Here is a 9,397-nt window from a genome sequence, read left to right as displayed (position 1 = left end):
TCTTAACATAGTACAAATATGACATAGTGCAAATATGGCAATCATAGCAATTCTATTACCAATTTATTATATATTTTAATGTAAGCTTTTGATATCTTAACATAATTCAAATATGGCACTTATAGCAATTCTATCATCAATTTACAATGTATTTCTCCCCTTTTGTCATCAACAAAAAGGAGAACTATTTAAGCAAACTTTAAGCATAAGTGCGGTAATGATTCATGTCATTTTTCAATAATGAGTGATAGGATACCAATTATATAAACATCTCAAGGAAAACATGACATGGAGATAGCTTTCATTACTTCTTCCTTTTTATTTGTCATTATCTTTTTGCATGAAGGAGGAAAGCCATTTGTGAGCTTACTTGAATGAAGTTAAAATCGATAAGAGATTAAATCATGCTTCATTTTTGCAAGGATCAAGATATATATGTGAATCAAATCCTTGCAAGTGTTAAAAAATATCTTCCTTTTTCAAGAAGGAATTCATAAGAAAGAATCATTTCATCAAATCCATTTCTCGAAAAAAAGTATTTTTCACACGGTAACTCTATGAGAGATGCATTTATTAATTAATTACATATGTCAAAAATCAATGATATGAAACAAACTCGATATGACATATGCTTATGAAAGCTACATTAAGTCCGGAAGAGAAATACTAAATCTTGTTAGGATCAAGAAAATCCGAAAATAAAATTTAACACTTTCATGCATTCGGACATGGTTTTGCTATAGATTTTCAAACACAATCATGAAGATAAAACATGCTTATTATCATGAAAATTTTGCATCCAAAACACATAATTTCCAACATGTTATTAAGGCATGTAATCGTGTAAAATTCTCTTCATAGCAATTAAGTGATTGATCATAGAATCAAGAAAGTCCAAAAAACCAATTTAATAAGTTCATGCATTCGGACAAATCAGCATTCCTAATTCTCTTCTAATGAAATTAAATTGTTCTTCACTTAAAGGCTTTGTAAAAATATCAGCTAGTTGATGTTTAGTATCAATGAACTCTATAATTACATCGTGATTAGTGACGATCTCGTATAAAGTGATATCTAATATCAATATGCTTTATTCTTGAGTGTTGAATGAGATTTTTTGTTAAGCATATTGCACTTGTGTTATCACATTTAATGAAAATATTTTTAAGATGAACTTTATAATCTTCTAAGGTGTTTTTCATATACACAACTTGTACACAATATGCACTAGCTGCAATATACTCAGCTTTGGTTGTTGATAGTGCAACCGAGTTTTATTTCTTAGATGACTAGGAAACAAGGGCATGTCCTAAAAATTGATATGTTCATGATGTGCTTTTTCTATCTAGTCTATACCTAGTAAAATCCGCATCACTATAAGCAATTAGCTCAAAATTCTCGGATTTTTGATACCATAATCCTAGATTTGTGGTACCTTTAAGATATCTAAGTATTCTTTTAATATTTTTGAGATGAGATATCTTCGGATTCGATTGAAACCTAGCACAAAGTCCTACACTAAACATGATATCTGGTCTAGTTGCAATGAGGTAAAGTAAACTTCCTATCATACCCCTATAAGTTTTTTTATCAAAGCTTTCTTCACTCTCATCTATTTCTAACTTAGTGGAGGTGCTCATAGGAGTGTTGATAGCTTTTGAGCTATCCATATTAAATCTTTTTAGCAAATCTAAAGCGTATTTTGTTTGACTAATATAGATGTCATTGCTTAGTTGCTTAATTTGTAGGTCTAAAAAGAATGTTAATTCTCCCATCAAACTCATTTCAAATTCAAGGCTCATAGTTTTAGCAAAAGATTCACAAAGAGATTCATTCATAGAACTGAAGATAATATCATCAATATAAATATGAACAATGAGAAAATTATTTTCAAAATTTTTGATAAACAATGTAGTATCGACCTTGCCTTTAGAGAAATTATTTTCAATAAGAAAAGAACTAAGTCTCTCATATTAAGCCCTTGGGGCTTGTTTTAAACCATAGAGAGCTTTAGTTAATTTAAACACATGATTAGGGAGACTATTATTCTCAAATCCGGGAGGTTGTTTAACATAAACTTCTTCGGAAATAAAGTCATTAAGAAAAGCGCTTTTAACATCCATTTGAAATAACTTAAAATTAGTACTACTAGCATAGACAAGGAGCATCCTTATGGCTTCTAATCGAGCCATAGGAGCGAATGTTTCTTCATAATCGATACCTTCTTCTTGGTTGAAACATTTGGCCACTAATCTAGCCTTATTTCTAACAATGATACCAGTTTCATCTTGCTTGTTTCTAAAGACCCATTTAGTACCAATAATTAAATGGTCATTTGGCCTAGGAACAAGCTTCCACACCTTATTTCTCTCAAATTGATTTAACTCATCTTATATTGCGATAATCCATGAATCATCTTTCATGGCTTCATCAATACATTTAGGTTTAATTTGGGAGAGAAAAGCAGCGGTTGCACAAAAAATTTTAAGAGAAGAACGTGTTTGAACCCCCTTAGATGTGTCTCTTATGATTAGCTACTTAGGATGAGCATCTAATACTTTCAATCCTCGGGTAAGGATGTTTCGGAAGTAGATGCATCCAAGTTTCTAGTTAGAGAAGGGGTTTCATTTAAATTCAAAATAACGAAATTAACATTATCATCAAAATCATTTTTCTTGATTTCGAAAATCTCATTGAAAACAACATGAATGGATTCTTCTATAATTAAAGTTCTCTTATTGAAGATATGAAATGCTTTAGAAATCGAGGAATAACCAAGAAAATTTCCTTCATTGGATTTAGCATCAAATTTTCCTAAGGCATCTTTTTTATTCAAGATAAAACACTTAAACCTAAAAACTTTAAAATATGAAACATTGGGTTTTTTGTTGTTCCACAACTCATAAGGAGTTTTGGTAAGTAAGAGTCTTACTAGAACTCTATTCATAACATAGTATGCCATATTTACGGCTTCGGCCTAAAAATATTTGGATAGGCTATGTTTAGTCAACATGGTTCTTGCCATTTCTTATAAATTTCTATTCTTTCTTTCTACTATTTCATTTTGTTGAGGATTTCTTGGAGTAGAGAAGTTGTGGTTGTATCCATTAGATTCACAAAATTCTTGGAAATCACGGTTTTTAAATTCACCACCGTGATCACTTTGAATTGATGAAATCATAAAACCCTTTTCATTTTGAACAAGTTTACAAAACTTGGTAAAATATCTAAAGCATTCACTTTTGTGTTTCAAGAAATAAGTTCATGTGTATCTACTATAATCATCTACAATAACAAAAGCGTATTTGCTACCTCCTAAGCTTGATGTAGAGATTGGTCCGAATAAGTCCATATGGATCAATTGCAAAGGTCTAAAGGTGCTTATTTGATTCTTAGATTTGAAGCTACCCTTTATTTGTTTTCCTAATTGACAAGCATCACACACATTATCTTTGATAAACTTGATATGAGGAATTTCTCTTACAAGTTCTTTGGATGAAATTTGGATGATTAGTTTCATGCTAGCATGACCTAATCTCCTATGCCAAAACCAAGCATTGTCATTCAAAACCGAAAAACACATTTCATTGCAAAGATCATCGATGTCAATAGTGTATACATTATTTTGTTTTAATGCAATCATAGATATGTTCTTGTGTGGTTTTTCCATAATGCAAGCATTAGATTTGAATTTAATAATATATTCTTTATCACACAATTGACTAATGCTTAAGAGGTTATGTTTTAAACCATCAACTAACAAAACATCTTCAATAAAGAAGTTAGATTTGTTACCTATGGTTCCTTTGCCAATGATTTTACCCTTGTTGTTATCTCCAAAGGTGACATAGCCTTCGTCTATGCTAGTAAGCTTAGAGAATTGAGATGGATCTCCGGTCATATGCCTTGAGCATCCACTATCAAGGTACCATCTCTTGCTCCTAGCTTGTGGTGATATATGTTTCTATAAAAAAGGATGATTTTTAGGTACCCATTTAATCTTGGGTGTCTAAAAAACCGATCTAAATTGCTTGTAATGTTGCATGGAGTTCTTTATGGTTCCTTTTGGAACCGAAATCAATTTGTTAGGATTAATCTTCTTGAATAGACAATGATAAGTTCTATGTCCATGTTTGCAACAAAAGTTATACTTGTTTTGGTCCGAAACATACAAGATAAGGCCTTTAATGAAAGTGGTTGGATTTTGGTGAGAACTTCTCACAAATCCGATTCCACTTCTTTTAGGAACGTGACCCTTATTTGTAAGGATTATATTCAAAGACTTCCTACCAACCTCGAATTTCTTTAAGGTGTCATTGAGTAGCAAGTTCTCTTTTTGGAGAATTTCTAAATTATAATATTTCATACATGGAGCTAAACTATTATTTTGTTTAATTTTTAATTTATCAAAATTACTAACAAGATTATCATGCTCCTTTTTTAACAATTTATATTTTCTGCTAATTATTTTGCATTCATCAAATAAATCATGGAAAGCATTTAACAATTCATCAAAAGATAAATCTGCATCAATTAAATTTGATACCTCCTCTCCAATGGCCATAAGTGCGTAATGAGCAACTTGCTCGGTGTTGGACTCTTCTTATTCGGGCGCGTTTGAGTCATCCCATGTTGCTTTGAGCGCCTTCTTCTTTGGTGTTCTCATCTTGGCTTGGGGACAATCACTTTTGTAGCGTCCCAGCTTCTTACATTCGTAGTAAATAACTTGGTCCTTCTTGGGTTCAAATTTATTTTTTGTATTATTTTTAAACTTATTTTTTTTTATAATTTTTTTAAATTTCCTTGTTAGAAGTGCCAAGTCATCGTCATAGTCCTCATCACTTGAGTTTTCTCTCAAGTGGTCTTCTAAAGTTCTAAGTGTCATATCCTTCCTGTTCTTTGGAAGGATGTCTTGCTCTTCATAAGCTTTGCAAGTCATTTCGTAGGTCATTAATGACTCGATTAATTCTTTAATAGGAAAGTTGTTTAAATCTTTAGCCTCTTGAATAGCAGTGATTTTAGGGTCCCAACTCTTTGGAAGGGATCTTAGAATCTTATTTACGAGCTTAAAATCTAAAAAACTTTAATTGAGTCCTTTTAGACCATTGACGACATCCGTGAAACGGGTGTACATGTCTCCTATGGTCTCGCTTGGTTTCATTCGAAAAAGTTCAAAAGAATGTATTAAAAGATTGATTTTTGGCTCTTTCACTCTACTCGTGCCTTCGTGAGTCACTTCGAGTGTGTGCCAAATATCAAATGTAGTTTCACAAACTGAAACACGATTGAACTCGTTTTTATCAAGTGCACAAAATAAGGCATTCATAGCCTTTGCTTTAAGAGCGAAAGTCTTTTTCTCCAATTCATTCTAATTGATCATTGGAAGAGAAGACTTTGAAAATCCATTTTCAATAATCCATGGATCTATGTAATGGGAATCAGATCATAATGATATTACAATAATGAAATCGATTCGCCTTTAAAACACATACACTAAATAATCCTAGTCCTAAGTTACTCAAAAGAGACATCGAGATAACCGGATAGATTGGTGTGCTATATACCCATTTATATGATGGAGATAGTTGGTCTCATAGTTGCTCATTTGAGGACACTAGGGCTATAATGCAGGTACTCATTGGAAAATGAGTTCACTGATTGATTTGCTCATGGAATGTAAGATAGTTAACGATACCTCATTGTCAAACAATAATTCTGTTTGAGGGATATTAGAAAAATGAGGGACTATAGGTATACGGTAACTGAGAATAGATAGGTCCAAAGGATTGGTTCCCCTGTATTGTTTAGAAAATATGATGTAGTGGCCTAGTACAATTGCAGTCGATGAGTCGAGTGAATTATTACGGAAATAATAATTCACTGAATCAGAAGGAGTTCTGATAAGTATGACTCATGGCTAGCTCGATAATGGGCTTAGAGGGTCACACATATATGACAAGCATTGCAACGAGTAGATGTTCAGATATAAGAGTGGAGTACTGCTAGTCATATGTGCCTTACAAGCCAATCACGTGAGTGATGGCACATATGACTTGATACGCAGTCTTTTTGCTTATTATAATTTGATATTTATCACTTTATTTTGCTTGTTGTATATATACATATATATTGTGATGTCCTTGGATTAATGTAATGGGAATCGGATCGTGATGAGATCACGATAATAAGATCGATTCGTCTTTAAACACAGATCATAAATAATTCCGATCAAAGGTTACTCAAGAGAGACATTGAGATAACCAAACAGACTGGTGTGTTATGTGCTCATCTATATAATGGATGCAGTTGGTCTCATAGTTATTCATGTGGGGACACTAGAGATATAATACAAATGCTTATTCGAGAATGAGTTCATTGATTGATCGGCATAAGGAATGCTGAATGATTTTTTTTTAAAAATAAAAATAAATTGATTATTGCACGGCAAAAGTTTCATAATGATTTGACTTCGTATCAAGATTTGACTTTCATATATACTAGCTCCTCTTCTTCTTCCTCTCGCGGAAGAGAGGAGGAGGCTTTAGTGAGACCGATTGGAGAAGAGAAGGAGGGAGAGCACCCTCTGCTCTCCTTCTTCCTCTTACGCGAACAAAGGAGGGGTTTAGGTGAAGAGAACCAGAGCCTGGCGCTGTGATCGGCCAGATCTCCTCCTTCCACTTCTCATCGAGGGAACAAGGGTCTGGCGCTATGATCGGCCACCCCTTTTCGGCGAAGAGAGGAAGCGGACGATGATCAATTCTACTGTCTGGTCTTCTTCTTCTTCTTCGCAGAAGGAAAGGGGAATTCAACTCCTCCGGTCTGCAAGTTTCGCTACGGTACCACGCTTCAACAAACCCTTCGAGGAAGGGAGGAAGGGGAGACTTCTTTTGCAAGAGGAGACCGACGAAAGGGGTTCTTCTTCGCAGAAGGGAATGGAACCTGTTACGGTAAGTAACTTTTTAAGCCGTGGCCTCGGGGTCGACGCGGCTCGGTTTTGGGGTCCAGAAGTCAGGGATCTCGGGAGACGTCCCTCGGGGTCTCCTGGCGGCCGAGCACCGTGGTTCGGGGCGGAAGATCGGGTTGGCAGCTCCATAGCAGCGCCGGGAAGAGGCCACCTTGCCTTCGTGTTCCTGCATACAAGTCGGGTCGGAGGCTCGACCCGACCCCTCCGACGATCAAGTTAGAGAAAGATGTGGAGGCGATTTTTAGAGGAGGAAGAGTTTCTTTTTTCCCCCCTCCTCTTTCCTCCCTCTGGCTAGGGGACATTTATAGGGGGGCTCGGCCTTACCGGGCGCGCCATCCCGTCGGTCAGGTCCGTACCTCTGATGGCGTCCGACATCGCCGAGGGTGTTGCGTGGGGGATCGGGGGATCGCAGGGTATGGGCGAGCTTCAACCGTTACCTGCTTCTGTCTCGTCCGACTGTGCTGGGTCAACCGAGGGGGCTGTGGGCTCAGTGAGGCTGACGTCCGGACGCAGACCGTCACCCTCATTGCTCCCCTCGGGGCGCCGCGCCTGTCCACGTGCGGGGGACGTTGCTGGGAGTGGGGTCTGCCGTTTTTTGTCATATCATATTCCCCCCCCAAAGGAAGCCATGGCTCGGCATCGGATGGAGGGGATTCGAGGCGTGGCTTTGATCAGTAAGCAGTGGTTCTCTTCGCGGTTCATGATTGAGACATATGTCCGGGGCGAAAAAGCCGCGCTGCGGAGGCGCTTTGGGTGGCATGAGGCCGGGGAGCACGTTTCGGGCGGGCTGGCCGGGTCGAGGAGGTGGTCTCGGAGACATGCGACCGAGGAGCACGTCTCGGGCGGGCTGGCCGCGCCGAGGAGGTGGTCTCTGGGACATGTGGCCGAGGAGCACGTCTCGGGCGGGCTGGCCGCGCTGAGGAGGTGGTCTCAGGGACTTGCAGCCGAGGAGCACGTCTCGGGCGGGCTGGCCGCGCCGAGGGGGTGGTCTCGGGGACATGCGACCGAGGAGCACGTCTCGGGCGGGCTGGCCGAGCGGAGGAGGTGGTCTCGGGGACATGCGGCCGAGGAGCACGTCTCGGGCGGGCTGGCCGCGCCGAGGAGGTGATATCGGGGACATGCGGCCGAGGAGCACGTCTCGGGCGGGCTGGCCGTGCCGAGGGGGTGGTCTCGGGGACATGCGACCGAGGAGCACGTCTCGGGCCGACTGGCCGCGCCGAGGAGGTGGTCTCGGGGACATGTGGCCGAGGAGCACGTCTCGGGCGGGCTGGCCGCGCCGAGGGGGTGGTCTCGGGGACATGCGACCGAGGAGCACGTCTCGGGCGGGCTGGCCGAGCCGAGGAGGTGGTCTCGGGGACATGCGGCCGAGGAGCACGTCTCGGGTGGGCTAGCCGCGCCGAGGAGGTGGTCTCGAGGACGTGCGGCCGAGGAGCACGTCTCGGGCGGGCTGGCCGCGCCGAGGAGGTGGTCTCGGGGACATGCGGCCGAGGAGGTGGCCTCGGGGACATGCGACCGAGGAGCACGTCTCGGGCGGGCTGGCCGCGCCGAGGAGGTGGTCTCGGGGACATGTGGCTGAGGAGCACGTCGATCTCGGGGACATGTGGCCGAGGAGCACGTCTCGGGCGGGCTGGCCGCGCCGAGGAGGTGGTTCGGGGACATGTGGCCGAGGAGTCCGTTGGGCTTCCCCTGCAGTGACCTTCCGATGCGGCCAACCCCTGCAGTGACCTTAGGTCCACATTTATGATAGGGTGTTCGTTGGACTTCCCTGACGCGACGAGTGAGGGTGCGGATGAGCTGTCGGCCGCTATGGGGAGACGAAGGGACGTCTCTCTTGGCGGGATTTTTCCTCTATAAATGGCGCACTCGGCCCGTTTCATGAATATTGCTGCTGAGCCTTGGCCCTCGTCGTCTTTTCTATCATCGCACCTTCTCCTCTACTTTGCCGTCATTCCCCAGTCGCTCCCTCGTGGTCTCTCTTGTTCGTTTCAAAGCCGGTAAGGATGTCCCTATCGCCCGTCTCTTCACCTTTGTCACTCGATAGAGTCCGGGAGAGCACGCCTCCGCCCTCCCCAGACGAGGAGGCGGCGAGAGCCCTTCAGGCTCTAATGTGGCCGCATGACCTTGACTCAGTGGTGAGTGGGTCATCGCTGGAGAAGCTCCGGGAGCGTTATCACATCCCGGAGGAGTTTGTCCTGGTTGCGCCTGATCCAGGGCAGCGGTCATACGACCCGATCCCCCGAGGTTTCGCGCTGACTCAAGACGCCCTAGAGGCTGGGTTGCGCCTCCCCCTTCACCCTATCATTGTCTCTTGTCTAGCTTTGTGGCGGATTTCACCTTCCCAGGTGGCGCCTAACTCATGGCGTTACCTAGTAGCGTTCTTAGGGGAATGTTATTATGCTAACATCACCCCTACCCGAAACCTCTTTCTTTCTT

Source organism: Musa acuminata, chromosome BXJ3-4 (assembly GCF_036884655.1).
Source record: "Musa acuminata AAA Group cultivar baxijiao chromosome BXJ3-4, Cavendish_Baxijiao_AAA, whole genome shotgun sequence".
Taxonomy (NCBI): domain Eukaryota; kingdom Viridiplantae; phylum Streptophyta; class Magnoliopsida; order Zingiberales; family Musaceae; genus Musa; species Musa acuminata.
This window is presented reverse-complemented; position numbering follows the sequence as displayed.